The sequence below is a fragment of the Camellia sinensis genome, chromosome 1, assembly GCF_055761805.1.
Source record: "Camellia sinensis isolate YWXY chromosome 1, ASM5576180v1, whole genome shotgun sequence".
NCBI lineage: Eukaryota > Viridiplantae > Streptophyta > Magnoliopsida > Ericales > Theaceae > Camellia > Camellia sinensis.
In genome coordinates this window covers 220944317-220963936 of record NC_138961.1, presented here as the reverse complement: position 1 = coordinate 220963936, position 19620 = coordinate 220944317, and the positions used below count along the sequence as shown (strand labels likewise).

The window sequence follows — 19620 nt, the reverse complement described above, 5'->3', positions numbered from 1 at the left end:
AGTCAACGCAAACTCGCCACTTCCCATTCTTCTTGGGCACTACGACCGTATTTGAAATCCACCGAGGGTAGTGCACTTCCTGAATAGCCCGAGCTTCAAGCAAGTTTTTTACCTCCTCTACGACTACCTCGGCGTGGTACCGCACCGATCTCCTGGTTCTCTGAATGATCGGCCTTGCACCGGGGAAAAGATTGAGATGATGACAAATAAAGCTCGGGTCGATACCGAGCATGTCGTAGGGCGACCATGCGAAGACTTCGATATTTGCCATCAAGAATTCTACCATCTCGGTCCTTTCTTGGGCGGTAAGGCTTGAGCCGAGCAAGAAGAACTTGTTCGGGCTTTCGGTGTCAATCCATACTTCTACCAACTCCTCAACAGCTTTGTCCTCAGCCTTGGTGCCCACATCTTCAAGGACTCCGCGGTCTTCCGGTCCTTCAATCATTTGGACGAAACCTTTGGCAGCTCGGCTCCCGTTCACTGCCACGAAGCATTGTTTCGACATGACTTGATCGCCTCAAACTTCCTCAGCCGAGGGGAATCTCATAACTTGGTGGTAGGTCGACGCCACAGCCTGCATAGCGTGAAGCCATCTTCTACCGAGGATCAAATTATACGTAGACGGGACCTGCAATACCCAGAACTCCACTTGCTTGACCACGGATCCGGCTTTGACCGGTAAAATTATCTTTTCCAAAGGCCACTCTGATTGCGAGTTGAAACCAACTAGTAGACAAGTTGCCAGAGCCAAGTCTGTATCTCAGAGTTTGAGTTGTTTGAACGCGTCGTAGTAAATGATCTCGACCGAGCTTCCCTGGTCGATCAGGATGCGCTTGACATCAAACTCTTTGATGCGGAGTGTGACCACTAAGGCATCGTTGTGTGGCGTTTGAATGCGCTCTAGGTCCCTTGTGGAGAAGCTAATCACGTCTTTTTCCTCGGTCTTTCCCCTTTTGATCGCGGGCTGGACTGATAGAACTTCCCTCATGTGTTCTGCCTTTTTTATCATTCCTCGGAGCTCGCATACACGTGCCAGCTCCACTATGCCGTGGATCCAATTGACCACTCCCTGAGGGGGCACCTCCAAGTCATCTGGTCCATGCTGATCAGTCGGGGTGAGATGTGCGGCCTTAACACCTCGTCAATGTAAAGATCCAAGTGTCCGGCAGCGACTAACTCCTCTAGGTGTTGCTTTAGAGGCAAACAGTCCTCTGTCCGGTGTCCTTGCTCCCGGTGATATGTGCAGCGGTACCGCGGATTGAAACCCTTTTGTGCGTCGCCTAACTTAGCAGGAAACCGGATGTAATCCTCGTCACGGATTTCACTAAGTATGCGATTGACTGGAATCTTAAAGACCATGGTGATGCCTATCCGAGCTTTCAACCTTCTGTTGGCATCAGCTACGTCATCGCGGGGGTAGTCATCTCGGTCATTACGACGACCCCTTCCCCGGTTTCGATGATTTGAGCCTCGATCAGTGTCCTTTGCGTGATCATTTGGACGGTTAATCTCCTGTCCGACCGCGTGTACGTTGCCAGCCGACCTCTTGTCTGTTGCCATCAAAGTTGTCTTCGCGGTGGATGCTGCCGCATCATCCTCTACCTGGATGTGCTCGTTGATGCGCTGCATTAGTTGGCCCATGGATGTCGGCTGGCTCATAGTAAGCGAGTCCCGCAATCTATGTCCAACCGGGAGACCGCGCTTATATTGAGTGATTGCCAGGTTGATCGGGCAATCTAAAATCTCATTGAAGGTTTCCTAGTATCTGGAGTTGTATGCCTTGAGTGTGTCGCTCGACTCCATTTTGACACTGAGAAAGTGGTCCACCTCCTTCGGCGTTTTAGTGTTTGTTTTGAAACGAGTTACAAAGGCTTCCGCCAACTGCTGCCACCTTTCGATACTTCCCTCCGGCAGCCTCTCAAACCATTTCAAGCCCAGCTCACCCAAACTCGACGGGAAGATTAGGCACATAAGAGCGTCATTCCGCCTATGTCCGGCTATGATCTGTCGGAAATGGCTTACATGCATGTATGGATCGGTTTTCTCGTCGTAGAGCGTAAACTTGGGCTGGTGAAAGCCCGCGGGGAGCGACGTTGTTTCTATCTCTAGGGAAAAGGGAGTGGCACTCAGTCTCGCCAAATCTGTGTCTAGAAGGAGGGGCACGCTCACTGTGGCATTATGACTTCTTCACTGGCATGACCCCCGTAAGATAGACGTTTGAGCGCCGGCACCCGCTAAGTCTCTCGCCGGCGAGCCCACTTCTTCAAGACTGCCCGCAAGTCCTCTGAGCAAGCGAAATAGGAATACCTCGACGTCGTCGCCGGATGTGAGGGCTGATAGGTACTGTCTTACGCGCTAGACCTCTTTTTAGGCGCGGCGGACTCTCCAACCCTGTAGCTTCTAGTGATAGAAAGGGAGGGAGTGTGCCGTTGGCTCTGACTGCCTAAACGGCGTGGTTAGGTACGCTCACTGTGGTCTCCCACCCTAGCAACACCCTTCCCTTTGACGTGCCGTTTGAGATCTTCCATCTCCGTCACCATTCTTCGGATGACGGCGTCTTGGTCCCTTAACTTGTGCTCCAGACGTCGGGCGTGTGATTCTCTCCGCCGTCAGTGTCCGTCTGGGCTCCGAGAGTAACCAAAACTCCTTCCGCGCTTATCCCGCGCGTCTCTTGAATGTCCTCCTAGGGAAGTCTCCAAGTCCGCCATGGGTAGAATGGCGGGGAGTCCGTCTCTCCGTCTGGCTGACTTCGGGGTAACTCCATCGATGGCGAACAACGGTGTCCCGTCGTTGTTCGCCATGGAAGGTGATCAGATGAGCTTGGAAGACAAGGTTTTGTCTATCAAGTTCCCACAGACTGTGCCAATTGTACGGGGAGCAAATATTCCGCAGAGCCCATACTCCTTTCCACCAAGCTCCTTGTCTGTCCGATCGACCTGCGAACACAACGGCGGTGTGTGGCCGGAAAACCCCTCTGACGGTTAAGTTAACACACACTCAGGGATCTAGAGAGAGAGATGAGAGAGTTGAGTGTTTAGGTTGTTCTCACCAAATTATGTTTCATCCCAACATGGGGGGCGCAGACTCGCTTATATACTTTCTGCGCCCAGGTCTGTTCCCATTAGTCTCTTGACACGTGGTGCTGCTCTCCCATCTGTCAGCACAAATCCTGCAATCACCACCTAACCAAACCGTCAGGCTATGCTAGCGGAGCCTGGCAGACCGGCGGAACCACCTCAGCCTTTCAGGACCGCACTGCGCAATGTACCCGAGTGCTCCATTCGCCGAACTCCATACAGCCAAGCTCGGTAGCATTCCGACATAACCGAGCTAATCGTGCTCCCACAAAACCTGGGTAGCTGAAGCTTGTCTCGGCAAAGGTGGACCTCGGGGATGGGCCTCGAACGAGCAAGTTCTAATCTGGGGAAGCTCGGTCCAAAACATGTGATCGTCCTCAGGCCCTGGCCACGACTGAGCGAGATCAGCCCCGAGTAAGCCCAAGTTAGCTAGGCCCAAACTTGTTCGGCCCCATCCTATTCGGCTTCTTCCACGGCCCAAAGCCAGACTATAAATCTCCCTCTCAGTTAATATGGCAGTTGGAGAATGCTTGTGAGTAAATCTAAGTACATGTGTTGTTTATTGGCTTTGGGAGATGATAATATATATTGGGTTTGGAAAAGTGTAAAGATGGTTTGGCTCATTAATTAATTAGTGTGTTTTGGAAAATTGTAATGCTGGCTACACGTACTCAAATTGAATTATATTACGTGTGCCCAATAAATCTAATAATTAAATGAAGAATAGATAGTTTTGAAAAACATATTTTTTGAGGACAAAATTACACTAGTATGCTGTTATACTTTGGTTGTCATGTCATTTTAGTTTCTATAATTTGAATTAATTTGATTTTGACTATAAATTTATGATTTTATCTCAGTTTAATCTAATTAATTACGATTATTAGCATTTTTTATTAAAAAAATAATAACACGAAGGGGCGTATATATCATGCTTTTATTTGAAATAAAAGTTTAAATTTACTCGATTGAGTGATAACCAATTGAACGATCATTTTACGACAAAATCTTAATGGACTTTATTGATTGTACCAAATTAATACAAAAATCAAAATTGAATATCAAAATCAAAACAGTTGAAAGTGTGTAAACTTAACATGTACACATAAAAAAAAATAAAAACCATTACGTTTTAGTTGTGTTGATGAACTTAACAATTATAAAAATTAACTCGGTGTTCTTGAAACATTATATATAAAGTTTTTCTCTCCACCGGCATACCATAGCCAATAAAAGTTTCTTCAATCAACGCATTCTTGTTTTGCTTTTTTTTTTTTCCATTAAATTCAATAAAATCACAAACAATTAAATGGAGGGAACAACAACAATAACAACAACAACAACAACAACAACAACAACATCGTACTGTAAAAATCGTCGACCACCCACTTACGGAAATCTCATTACAATTCTTAGCATTGATGGGGAAGGAGTAAAAGGATTAATATCTGGAGTCATTCTCGCAAACCTAGAATCACAACTTCAGGTATAACCTGATTATAGCATCAATCTGTGTTTGTAATTTGGTTGTTTTTCATAATTTTCGGTGATGATGATAATTAGGAACTAGATGGCACGGAAGCAAGGCCTGCAGATTATTTTGATGTAATTGCAGGAATAAGCAGTGCCGGTCTTTCAACAGCCTTGCCAACTGCACCAAACAATGATTAACGACCTTTATTTGCTGCAAAAAATTTAGTGTCTTTTTCTCTTGACACCTCACCAAAAAATTTTCCCCAAACAAAGTAGGAAGCAACATTAAACTTGAATGTACGGTTGATAGTCTAATGAACAAAGTAAGAAGCAACATCACTCCTCTGTGCCTCTCAAATTCTGGTTTGAGGCTGTAGCTACAGCCAATTACTTGATTAACAGACTTCCTTCCACTCAGTTGCATCACAAATCCCCTTTTGAAGTCTTGTTTCATCATGTTCCTGATTATTCTTTCCTGAAGGTGTTTGGTTGTCTTTGCTAACTTTGGCTCCAACCATACTCCTCAACTAAACTTCAGCATAAATCTCTTCCTTGTATATATCTTTCTTGGCTATCATCCGTTTGCTAAAGGATACAGATGTTTTGACTCCACTTCAGGTAAAATTTTTCTTTCCAGACATGTCATCTTCAATAAGTCTGTTTTTCCTTTTGCTACTGTTTTTTCTACTTCTTCTTCTCCTCTTATTTCCTTACCTCAGATTCAGTCCTTCTTTTTGTTCGCTGTTTCTCCATCTCTCTTATATCAGTCTTCTTCTTCTTCTACATCTGTTTCCTCTATGAGCCCTACTTCCTCCAATCCTGGTTCTGCTACTATCTCTCAATCTACTACTCATATTCAACATATCACACAGTCTGCTACTGCTATTCAGTCTCCTCCTATCCTTCATACTCCTTTTACTCCTCTTGTTTCCTCTCATGTACCTGTTCAATCTTTTTCTATTCATTTACCTCTTTCTCCTCCTTCTACCTCTACTTCTAATGTGCATCCTATGCTTACTCGATCCAAGTCTTCTTCTCAGTGTTTACTTTACACTCATCCCCAGCCTCCTCATTTTTATGCTGATATTGAACCCCTTTCTCATAAGGAAGCCCTTCTTTCCCTTATTTGGCATAAAGCTATGCAAGAAGAATTTGATGCTTTGTAAAAGCAGCATACCTGGTCATTGGCTTATTTACCTTCAGATAAAAATGTCTTTGGTTGCAAATAGGTTTTCAGAGTTAAGAGGAATTCAGATGGGTCAATAACTAGGCATAAAGCTCGACTTGTTGCCAAGGGATATCTTCAACAAGACAGGGTGAACTTTCAAGAAACTTTTAGTCCAGTGGCAAAGCTTCCCACCATCAGAATTTTGCTTTGCTTGGCTCTTCACCATAACTGGTCATTAAAGCAGTTAGACATTTCTAATGCTTTTCTTCATGGTATTCTAGAAAAATAAGTGTTTATGTTCCAGGCACTTGGTTTTGTTAATTCAGTTTAGCCTCAACATGTCTGTCATCTTAAGAAAGCTTTGTATGGTTTGAAACAGGCTCCCAGAGCTTGGTACTCCACGTTTTCAGCCTATCTTTTGTTTCAGGCCTTTCATAACAGCAAGTGTGATTCTTCCTTGTTCATTCAGAGATTAGGCACTACATTTACTATTCTTTTAGTCTATATTGATAATACATTGCTTACAGGAAATAATCCTTCCCATATTCAGTCCCTTATCTCTCATATGCACACAACTTTTTCTATGAAAGAATTGGGTGACCTGTCTTACTTTCTTGGCATTTTTATTTCTACCACACCTACAACCTATGTCTTATCTCAAACCAAATATGCTCAAGACATTCTTAAAAAGGCTAGTTTAGCTGAGTGTAAACCTTGTTCATCTCCTATTTCTGTCAAGCCGAGTGTTCCTCCCGATGCAGATCTTTTGTTTCCTGATCCTGCTCTTTATCGCAGTCTAGTTGGTGCTCTCCAATACCTAACTATCACTCAGCCAGACATTTCTTTAGCTGTCAATCAATCTTGTCAACATATGCATTCTCCCATAGTTGGCCAGTTTGCTGCAGTCAAAAGATTACTTCGATTTGTCAAGGCCACCATTGCACATGGTCTGACTTATTCTCCTAGTACTTTTGATGTTCATGCTTTCTCAGATTCTAACTGGGCTGGTGATATCATTGACAGAAAATCTACATCAGGTTACTACATTTTTCTTGGCTCTAATCTTGTCTCTTAGTCAGCTAAAAAGCAAGCTACAGTTTCCAGATCTTCTATTGAGGCAGAGTACAAGTCTCTAGCTCATACTGCAGTTGAATTACCTTGGATTGGTATGCTTCTTCAAGATCTATCTGTTTCTTCTCCTGTGCCTCCTACTCTCTGGTGTGACAATGTCTCTACTATATGAGTTTATTAGCTTTCTTGATTGCTCAATGATACAGAGTATCTTATTTATATTACTCACTAAATCTATACAACAAATATGTATATAATATTCTAACTAACTAATCTAACAAACTAGCATGTGTGCTAATGACTTGGAACAGAACCCCTAACAAACTTTCTAACCACCATAGGTGTTGATAACAAAGCAGCTAAACTGCATCCAGGGCTGCTTTGACTCTGAACTGATATTGAGGGACTACTCTGACACTGTAAGAGAATCTGTGAGGAGCTGGTAGAGCTACTCTTGAGCTGTGGAAAGCTAGTGTGATCTAATGGAGGAGAGGCAACTGATTGAACTGATTTAATATCCTCAACATAAACTAAATTTTTGTTCTATTTTTAAAACATTTTCTTCTTTTTTTTCACAAATCCCTGTCTGATCCCAAATCCTAATTTTTTCCAATGTCAAATTCTAAATTCAAATAAACCTAAATGAATTTTTAGTGACAACTTCAACGTGTCACTAAAATGGGAGATTAGGTTATAACACATTTTTAGTGACGATTTTTTTTTAAAAAAAAAATTAGTGACAAATTATATACTTTTGTTGACAATTTTTTTTGTCACAATAGCTCAATTTGACTTGATTAATTTTTTATGTAAAAAATATAAACAAATTATTTAGTTGTAACTTGTAAACGATGGAACAAGGAGCAACAACAAATAAAAAAATCTAGAAAGAAAATCCTAACCCTAACAAGAGTTAACAAAGGCTGGTCAGTTAATTGTTTGGGTTCCACTATGACAATAGAATTTGTCCAAGCATTTGTTTGTGAAGTGACTTTTTTAATGATTTTTTTGTTAAAATATGAGATAAAAAAAAAATTGATTTGTTTGGAAATGACTTTTTTTATTTTTTACAGAAAAACATACAAAAACTAGAACAAATGATAAGAAATTTTGAATTTTTTTGTATAATTTTTTGACTATTTTAATCACTTTTTTAAATAGACAATCCCAACCCTAACCGGAGTTGGTTGGTTGTTTGGCTACATTTTGATGGTTAGGATCCGTTGTTTTCAAATTTCTTTTTTTTTTTTTTTATCCCAATGCTCTTGTAACTATCAAATCAATGATTCACATATATTTAATTTTTACATGAACTAATGATTAAAAATGTATTGTGACAAGAAAACAAAGAATACACAACCCATTATGACAATTCAATTTGTTAATGACCAACCTAACAATATATTTTTTTTCTCGTGTAGGTGACAAGCAAACCAATCATTAATGCCCTACTATCAGATATATGCATTGGCACCTCCACAATACCTACTTATTTCTCCCTCTATTATTTTAAAAACCATGACGAATAAGGGAATGACAGAGAATTTAACCTAATTGACGGTGGTATCGCTGGCGATTACCCAGTATGATGTGATAATTATACATCATTGATTTTGAATTTTGAAAACTTAACAATCTTATGAAATAACATAAAGATTATCAAAATTTCTTTGTCAATTATTTTCTTGGGTACGTACATAACATTTTTGTAAATAAAAAACAACAAACATTTGTTGGTTTCAACTTAAATTGCCAATTTTGTTTTGCTATTTAAGCCAAAAATATTTTAGTTGTTTCATTACTACTAATTTAGCTAACCATTGACCCAAAAACAAAAAAATTTTTTGTTATCACAATCCATTATGCCTGACTAGTTCTAAAAACTACATTTTTTCCCCTTGTTTTTTAATTATCTTTATTTTTTTTTCTTTTCAGATCTTTCTAATTTAGAAGGATAAAAAGGAAAAAAAATTCAACCCCTACCTAAACTTTTCTAATAACAAAAATCAACCTTCTTTTAACAATAACTTTATTTAATTAAAAAAGAACTACAAAAAAAGAGAGCATTTGTTAAGGATTAGAACAAGGTCTCAAAAACTAATTGGAACTTGGTGGCTATGGATGTAAATAACAAATATTGTGCCATAATATTTGTAGGCGTTGGTTGCGATTAGTGAGGTGACGAAACAAGTGTTGAAGCAAAACCCGAATTTCTTTCCGATGGAGTCCATGGATTATGGCCGTTTTCTGGTAATCTTGGTAGGGGTGATAAGATACAAGAGGTAGAGGACTCTAAGGTGCTGGCACTGTGTCAACTACAGCAGTAGATGCCTCAAGCGCGCTTGTTAGCTCAACATCAGACTGTGATGCTGGCTAAGTCACACCATTGTAATATTAGTACTTTAGCACAATACAGTTGTGCTAGTATGGTTAGTTAGTTAAAGAGTTTGTGCTAGTATAGTTAGTCAGTTAGAGAGTTTGTTAGTGAATTTAGTTATAGCATTTTCTATATATACAAGTTCTGTAATACAATCATTTTGAGATATGAAATAATACAATCACTTTTTCTTCATGGTATCGGAGCTACAATAAAGCTCCAACGAGCAAGGTTCATCAATGGAAAATTCATCTCCTTTACCATCAAATCTCAATCTTCTCATCTCAAATTTTGGATCGTTGGTCACTGTCAAGCTTGATTCTACCAATTTCTTGATATGGAAGAATCAAATGCAAAACATGCTACGTGCTATGAATCTCTTAGGCTTTGTAACAGGATTGATTCAAAGTCCTACTTCGGAGATCATGGATTCATCTGGAAAATCAATTCCAAATCCAGATTATGCAAACTGGCAAACAATCGATGGACATCTCTTGAGCTGTTTGACTACTACACTATCTCATATTGTTTTTTCATCCATTCTCCATCTTCAACACAGTTTTGAGGTATAGAAAGCTCTTGAAAAACGATTTACATCTTTGTCTAGATCACATATTCATCAATTGAAAAAGAAGCTTCAAAATATCTCCAAGAAAACCTCATCAATGAAAGAATATCTTTTCAAAATCAAATAAATTTTAGATCAATTATCACTAGCCTCTGCACAAGTCGATGATGAGGGTTTGGTTTTAATGACTTTGAATGGCCTTCCTAGTGAATATAATGTATTCACTATTGCTATTCGCGCCAGATCTGAAGCTATTTCTATGGATGAACTATGATCATTATTATGTTCAGAATCAGTTCATATTGAGGCTAAGATGAAAGGTTCTAACACCAGTAACGATCTCAATGTTGCCTACACGACAGCTAAGGATAAATCAACACTATTCGCACTCTGGATTTGATTCTCAATCTTCCCACTCTGGATTTGGAAAAGGTGGTTTTTCACAATCTAAAGGTCGCAATTCTTATCAAGGACGAGGAGGCAGATATATGTAATCTTGAGGAATGTTCAACAATCAAAATAGAGGCAGATATGTTTCATCTTTAGGTTGTCAGATCTGTGGTGGTCTCAATCATTCAGTTTTTGACTGCTGGTATCGTATGGACCCAAATTTTCAACCTATAGCATCACAGACTTCTTAGTCCTATCAGTCCTCAAGCTTTGGTCCTCCTAAAGCCTATATTGCCTCTGCAACTCATATTCTTGCATCTAAATTAACTTCACACAAATCAAGAGTGCCTTGGTACATTGATTCTGCAACCACCAACCACATGACAAATGATCTTGCAAATTTATCCTTGTATCAAGCCTGTCTAGGACATGATCAAGTCACTGTAGGTAATGGTACTTCCTTACCTATTCATCATATTGGACAAGGTCTTTTACCTACTCCTACTTATTCTTTTCATCGTAACAATCTTTTTCATGTTCCTTCCATTTCTTCTAATATTCTCTCTGTGCACCAGTTGACCAAAGATCACAATTGCATTGTTATTTTTGATGCTCAGTCTTTTGTGGTTCAGGAAAAAGTCACAAAATAGGTTCTGCATAAAGGAGTTAATAACAATGGTCTCTATTAGTTCAGTGGTTCTTCTTCTTCTTGTTCACCACATGCTTATCAATCTTGCTTTTCTACTTCTGATCTGCTATGGCATAAAAGGCTAGGACATATTTCTCATGAAAAATTTCAATGTTTAGCTCCTCATTTACTTGTTTCTTCTTTTGGGAAAAATAAAGCTATGCGTTGCATTGATTGTAATATGTCCAAAACACATAGATTGCCTTTCAAATTGTCCAATTCTTCTGTGAATTCTTCTTTTTCTTTAGTTCATAGTGATGTATGGGGACCATTTGTTACTGAGAATGCCAAAATTTGGTTCTATGTTTTATTTGTTAATGATTACACTAGATTCACTTGGATATATCCTTTACTTTACAAGAGTGAAGTTTATGTTAAGTTTCTTGATTTCAAAAGCTATGTTGAAAATCAATTTCACACTTCACTCAAAATTTTGAGAACAGATAATGGGTCTGAGTTTGTGAATAAAAGAATGGATTCGTGTTTGTCTTCTGAAGGCATCATTCATCAAACTAGTTGTCCCTATACACGGGCTCATAATGGTATTGCTGAAAGAAAACACAGACATGTTACTGAAACTTCCATTGCTCTTTTTCACCATTCTTCTTTACCTTTGTCTTTCTGGTTTGATGCAATTGCCACAACTGTGTTTCTTATTAATCGCATACCCAGTTGTAACTTGCTTTTCGTGCTCCTTTTGGATACAATAGCCCTGCAGTTTGGACTCTCGTGGTTCTAAATATGATCTCACAAGTGCAATTTGAAATAGATAAACACAAAAGAGTCCAAATCTAGCAAATCTTTTTGAAAAATCAATTTTGAATCAAAATGTAAAAAATGGACTACTTTGCCAGATTACAGAGTCGCCATCTAAATATTTTGGAAAAATTTAGGAAACCCGAGACTCGTGCCAAAGGCCACTTATCCGTCATCACCAAAGTGTCTCGGCTCGGGAACGTAGGTATGAGAGAGGAAGGTCATGAATTGAGCACCCCACTCGCACGATCAAAGATCGGCTTCTACTAATCATAATGTGATTCTTATTTACATTATATGCTCTTGTTCAGATTTATTAGGCTATTGTTTCTATGCGACGCACACAAGTATAGACTAATTTGCAAAAATTGGAACACTTTGATTTCATGTTTGTTTGAAAATTGTTTTATATATGTACCACTTGAAAAAGTGATATCATATATACAGTATCAAATTATCCCAATTAGCTTTCATCTACAGGCATTCAAATAGGTATAACACTTAAGCACTTAGCCTCATGGTATTCATGCCTTGACGTGGCAATAATCACACGCATGCGATATGCTAAAGTAAGAAATGCTCACCTAGTACTCTAAGGCGAGCCAAAAGAAAAGAGTTAGAGAAATGCATGCTCTAACTATAATGACTAATGCAACATATGCAATATGCAATCAATAGGCTCAGCTACTAACATGGCATGTTAATTGATTTGATAGCATGTGGTTTAAACACCTATTTAAAAAAGGAATAAATACAATGCTTTGTTAGAATGATGCGTCGAGCCTCATGCATGCAAGACAATGAATGCAAATCATGAGAAATGCTAAGTAAATATGATGCTCTATACTATCCAATATAAGCGGGTAAGTAAAAGGGAGAAAGACATGGGGTTGGATGACATACACATTATTACATTGTTGCTATCGCGTAGGAGGGTTCGAATAAATGGACTAGCTAATTAATTACCTAATTAACTAACTATTACAATACCCAAAATAAATTATTTACTAATTATTACAACGCTACAAATTAACTAATTATTCTAGCTAATTAATTAAATACAACACATAACTAACTATTCTAGCTAATTATTACAATACCAAAATTAGGGAATTGAACTAATTAATTACAAATCTACCATTTAGGGGGTCCTGGGGATCAATGAAAAGACTTATGCATGCAATCGGATCTTCCACCCGAAAATGCCTCTGTTTTGCTGCCAAGAGGGTTCTGTTTTGTAGCCAGAAACTTGCACTGTTTTGCCTCAACCTCTGCTCTGTTCTATAAAAAAAACAAGGTACTGCCTGGTGGACAAAAGTGGTCGACAGGCCAGAAAAAGTGGCTAATCGCCCACTAATAATGGCCTGCCACCCAGAAATAGGCCACTAATGTTAGGTTTCTCCTACTATAACAGAAAACAAACAGAGCACAAACAGAGCATTCTCAGGGGATGTCTATCCACCCTACCTCTCCTTGTCATCAGACAGGTCAAAGAAGGAGTAGGCTTGGTTCGCAAGCCATCAATTAGCGTAAATTCATTGCATGATGACTTATGAACCAAGGGACAAAAGCTTAATAAATGACAATAGAAGACCCACAAACCTCCTCCCTATCATGGGACTTGATCAAGGGAAATGGTTGACCTTGGAAACTTGAACCATTTCATCACTAACAAGTATGAAATGACTCAAGTCTCCATGTGCTTAATTAACGTTCAATTGAACACCAATTTATGTTATTATCTTGTTACCTCTTTTAAGCCATTGATTACCTCTCTTAGTTACCTTTCCATCCATTAGCCATTTTAGTCCAAAATGAGCATTAAGTCCACTAAAAAATGGAAATGTCAAACCAAGTGTTTTTTTATGCATGAGAAGGAGATCATGCTATTAGTAATGAACCTCCGAAGAGATTAAACCATTAGGCACAGCAAGCTCTATCTCAAGCTTAAACAAACAATCGGTTTGAAACGACTCTCAAAACAAAGGAAAAGCCAAGAAATAAGGGAGGTTGCAGAGATGATTAGAGATCAACACAAGTATGGAAAGCTTGAAATGAATGCTATAAACTCAAATAGGTTGGTGTTTAATGCCTAACCACCAAACCTATGAGGACTATTACGCTAAAAGCATGCTATACAACGCATAAATGAAACTAACATATAAAAATAGTCCCATATTAGCTCAAAAAAATGCTAGAATTAAAGTAAAAATAGTTGAAAGAGTAAGCTAAAATAATGGAGCAATTAAGTTAGTAAACAAGCCAAATGAGAGGTGGCTAACCCCTCCATTTTTTGGGACTCCAAAACCACTTTTTTAGTCTCTGAAAACCTCTGAAAATCAATGGTAAAAAGCTAAAAAAAAGTTGATGAAAAGATGGGAAACACAAGGGTAAAAGCCTAGGAAGTAAGGTTCAAAGAAGGCTAGTCAACCCCTCTACCTTTAATGGCCTTAAACCACAAGCTTCAGCCCATAAAAATAATTGAAAAATAGTTCAAAAATAGCAAGAACATATAGGAGGGAAGTAGTGTAGAGATGCTCAAAATTATACCTCTTGAAGCAAGGTAACTCTTTTGTTAACAAACCCACAAGTTCTCACTCTCAAGGGCTGATATTTGAGCTCAAGAACTCAGCAAGAAGAGCTAAATTTTTGGTTTAGGAAGTGTAGAGAGAGAGTGTGTAGGTTACAAGATAGAGAGAGAGAGTGCTATGCGAGTTTTAGAGTTTTTGGAATTTTTTCTAACCTAATTTCAAGAGGGGAGGTCATCTATATATAGAAAAACATGTTACTATCTCCAAAATATTTGTATATAGACAGCTGGTGCTGTGCATGCACCTATGGGAGACAGCTGGCACAAATATATGTAAAAATATATTTTTTGACACAAGTGGCCGGGCAGACAAAAATTTGCTTTTAGGCCCGACTTTAAACGGGCATATCTCCCTCATCTGGACTTGGTTTTAGGTCATTCTTGAGTCTAAATTGAAACCCTGGAAGTCTAATTTCTAATGGTGGTGGCCTCACATCTAAAGTATAAGTGTGCAAAGAGATATGTCTATTTTAGTGAAGGTTGCTCATTTCTATCCTAACGGATTGATGCCCAACTTCTTCCCCAACTAGTTTTCTTCCCTCCCCTCCTATTTTCTTCAACTCCAAACCTATAAATAAGATGTTTGTAAATATTTTTGAAAGAGTTCACCTCCCTTTCATTTATTTCCACTTTTTCCTTACTCGGTTTACCTAAAAGTGCAATATTTAAAAGAAATGCGAGCCTCGGAACATCGTAGAAACATTTGGAAAAATATTTTTAAAAAGAGGGTGTTAAGGTCTAAAATAGTTTTGGTCAAAAATGTGGTGTAAGGTTGGGATTTAGAAGCTCTTCTTTTTGAAGAAATCGAATGCTTGTACAACATAACTTTCATCATCGAGTGATCAACCTGAGGCGCCCAAGTCTTAAGGACAGTCGAAAATGGGGTGTCTACACCAATTCTGTTCTTGAAAATGTGTCTCCAGTTGAATCATTATTTCATTATGTTGCTGATTACTCTTATTTTAAGGTCTTTGGTTGTCAATGCTTTCCATGGCTTAAGCCATATGTTTCTTATAAACTCCAGCCAAAGTCTATTCCATGTGTCTTCATTGGATATCATCCTACCATCAAAGGTTATAGGTGTCTTGACCCCATTTCTGGTAAAATCTACATCTCTAGGCATGTTCTCTTTAATGAGTCATGTTTTCCCTTTTCTTTATCATCTTATTCATCTCTTTCTTGTTCTATTTCTTTATCTTCTTCTATTCCTTCTTTCTTTTGGTCTTCCTCATCTTCTCTATCCTCTTCTCTTCCTACTCCCTCTAATTCCTCTGTGTCAACAAATTCTGCTTCTCCTTCTTCTAGCTCTTCATCTATTCACCATTCTCCCACTTTTGTTCCCATCAATTCTATTACCATTGATCTTTTACCTGTCTCCTAGCCACCTGCTCCTCCACTCTCATAGCCAACTGCAACTCCCGTCTCCACTATCTCTCTTAATTCTCATCCTATGACAACTCAGTCTAAGGCCAGAGTTCCTGTTTGTTTAAAGGCTACATCTGGTTTTGATCTCTCTATTAAGCTTCTTAGTACTGAACCTAGTACTGTTAAGGAAGCTCTTCAATCTGACGTCTGGCTTAAAGCTATGCAAGAAGAGTATGATGCTCTTCAAGTTCAGGGTATCTGGGATATTGTTTCCTTGCCTTCTTCTAAATTGGCAATCGGCTGTAAATGGGTCTTTTGCATTAAACGTCATTCTGATGGTCGTATTGCACGGTACAAGGCCAGACTTGTAGCAAAAGGCTATTTGCAACAGGAAGGGATAGACTTTCATGAGACCTTTAGTCCTATTGCTAAGAAGCCTACAATTCGCATCTTTATCTGCATTGTTCTTCATTATAACTGGCCTATTACTCAGCTCAATATCTCCAATGCATTTCTCCATGGCTCACTTGAAGAGGAAGTATTTATGGCTCAACCTCAAGAATATGTGGATCCTTCTTATCCTACTCATGTGTACAAACTCAAGAAAGCTCTTTATGGCCTTAAACAGGCTCCTCGAGCCTAGTATTCTACTTTCTCAGGTTTTCTTCTCTCTCAAGGGTTTCATAACAGTTTGTCAGAGACTTCCTTGTTTGTTAAAACGACTCCCACTAGTCTTACCCTGTTGGTTGTGTATGTTGATGACATACTCTTAACTGGTAGTGATTCTGTTATTCTTACTCAGTTTCTTCAAAAGATGTACTCAGTATTTTCTATGAAAGAACTTGGGTCTTTATCTTATTTTCTGGGCATCAATGTCATTGCTCAAGATTCTGGTTATTTTATGTGTCAACAAAAGTATGCTACTGACCTTCTTCTTAAAGCTAGTATGGTGGATTGCAAGCCTTGGTCTACGCCTTTGGCTATGAAGTCATCTACCTCTCCTTTAGATGTTATTCCTTTTGCTCAACCTTCCCTCTATCGCAGTTTAGTTGGAGGTTTTTCAATATTTTACCATTACTAGGTTGGATTTGTCTTTGGCTGTTAATCAAGCATGCCAACATTTGCATGCTCCTACCAATGCCCATTTTCAGAATGTTAAACATCTTCTTCGTTATGTTAAAGGCACTGTTTCTCATGGGTTGAGTTTCTCTTTTGGTCCGTTCCCTCTTGATGCCTTTTCTGACTCAAATTGGGTAGGTGATGTTCTGGATAGACATTCTACCTCAGGGTACTGTATCTTTTTAGGCCCAAATCTGATTTCTTAGTCTGCCAAGAAGCAGCCTACTGTCTCTCGTTCCTCCACTGAGGCTGAATACAGGTCCTTAGCCAATACTACTGCTGAACTCAGTTGGCTTCAGCAGTTGTTTAAGGATTTTTCACTTCCTACTTCTCCTATTCCAACTTTATGGTGTGACAACTTATTGGCTATGACTTTTGCTTCCAATCCAAACTTTCATGCCTGGTCTAAACATGTTGAAATAGACTGTCATTTTATTCGCGAGCGAGTTGTTTCCAAACAAATTGTTCTCAAATATGTTCCTACGTCTGATCAATTAGCTGATTTGTTCACCAAACCGTTGTCTGGTTCTCGGTTTCATTATCTCAAAGACAAGCTTATGCTCCTTCCTTCTCCCATCAGCTTGAGGGGGGCTAATAAGATACAAAAGGCAAAGGACTCTAAGGCACTGACATTGTGTCAACTGCAGCAGCAGATGCCTCAAGCACACTTGTTAGCTTAGCATCAAACTATGATGCTGGCTAAGTAACACCATTGTAATATTAGTACTTCAGCACAATACAGTTGTGCTAGTATGGTTAGTTAGTTAGAGAGTTTGTGCTAGTATAGTTAGTCAGTTAGAGAGTATGTTAGTGAGTTTAGTTATAGCATTTTCTATATATACAAGTTCTGTAATACAATCAATTTAAGATGTGAAATAATATAATCTCTTTTTCTTCAAGGGGCAGGGTGGGCGAAGGATGCCCACAAGTACAATGCTAAGTTCCGTTTAAGTTAGGACTTGCGCAGCGGGGGAGTATTGAACCCACACTAAGTATTGTGGTACCAACAACTTAAGACTTAGCCCCCTAACTAACTGCATTACACCCATGAGATTGGTTCAAGGAGTTTCAAACTTGAGACTTGCGGTGCATTATAGATCATATCATGACCATTACCTAACTACATTTCATAAGAAAAGTTATTTTATTGGAAGACGAATTCTGATGTTTGTTATATTTTTTCAATGATTTGAATCGTTTATATTGTAGGATTTGTTAAGTAAATCATTCATAAAAAAACCATATTCATTTGCCATTTGTAACCACATAACAAGATTACATTTGTTTTTGAAAAAAGAAAAGGCAAACATGATTTTGATAATAAATTATCTTTTGAAAAAAAAAAAAACAATTAGGAGTTGATCATATAGTTATAAATGTCTCATCAATTTGATTTTTTTCGTGAATAAGTTGCTTCAAGAATCTTATAATATAAACAATTCAAATTATCAAAATAAGCTCGGGATAAGCCTCCATCAAGCGATGACTGTAGCACAACAACAACTCCATCTCTTCTTTATTGGTCTTTTAATAATAATCATTATTATTATTTGATTAATCTAGCTAACTGGATTTTGATTGTTACTGCGCTTAATGTCATTAGATTTAGTCATAGATTTCAAACACGGGAAATGGGTGAAATTGAAGTGTTTGGTTGTGTTTTAATTTATGTTTTTTTTAATAATATATATATATATATATATATATATATATATATATTTGTTTTTCATGCTTTCGGAAACTAAAACAATTAAACATTTCAAAACACACTACGTTTTGATTTTTGTGCAAAACTAAATTTTTAGTTGTTTTTTGAAAAACGCTATTAATATATAAAATTCATACAAAAAACTCTATAAGAATAATGTGACAATACCATTCTCGAAAATAAATTCATCTTTGTAATTGTTTTGTTTTAAGGTAAATGGTGCACGTTGAACCATATCATTATATATGAAAATTTTTATATGAATTTTTTCTATTTGTATATCATTACTTGCATTTTTTCAAAATTTTCTAAAATGTGGCTTTTTTTCAATTATTAATATATATTTTTTCAATTGATAGAAGAGTAATTACAAATATGAAATTGCTCTCCATAAGAGGAAAACTCACAACCTCACATAACAAAAAGTATTACATAAGCATTACGCCAAATGCCTTGGCTCACAAGTCCAACAAGTTAAATGGATAAAACCAATTAATCATATTCATAATGAGTGATGATCCTTTACAAAAAAAAAATTAAAGGATCCGATTAAAACTTTTCTAACAGTCGTGTTTGATACAGGGCAGCCATAAGGTTGATAATTAAAAATATAAAAAAAAAAGACGTGACAAAACATGTTTAAAGATTTAATTAACATTAATAAAATTGTAAAAACTACACAAGTCACCTAACACCTATCATAATAAATCATTATGAGTAAAATTATGGCTTCTTGGAAGAGAAGGTTCTTATCATTTGCTAGTAGATTGACACTGATAAAATCTATGCTTTCTAATTTACCAATTTACTACTTATCTTTGTTTAAGATGCCAGCGGGAGTTACAAAGGACATAGATAAAACTCAATCTAGATTCTTATGGAGAGGTGATGAGCTTAGAAGGAAAATTCATCTGATCAATTGGGAGGAGATTTCATAGAGTAAAAGCCAATGAGGCTTAGGAATCAAGAGGCTTACACTTATGAATGATTGTTTTCTTTTGAAGTGGTGGTGGAGGTTTGGTTCTAAAGATGGTGCCTTGTAGAAGCAAGTGATTTGTAATAAATACAGTGAGGTTGGTAGGGGTTGGTGGCCTTTACCTGTGATTAATTCCAGATCTTCCCAGATTTGGAAAGGTATTATGGGTGTTGCCTGGTTTAGGCTTGAACTGGTCGACTTCTTCAAGAGCAAGATAAGTATAGTTATTGGGGATGAAAGGAGAACTCAATTTTGGGAGGATCACTGGATTGGCAATGTCTGATTGAAAGAGGA

At 38.0% G+C, this 19620-nt stretch overlaps 1 pseudogene; it reads left to right on the top strand.

Moving 5' to 3' along the window:
• The first annotated feature begins 4386 nt into the window (after nucleotides 1-4386).
• LOC114308957 (patatin-like protein 2) overlaps nucleotides 4387-19620 on the top strand; it is an 85261-nt pseudogene continuing 70027 nt past the window's right edge.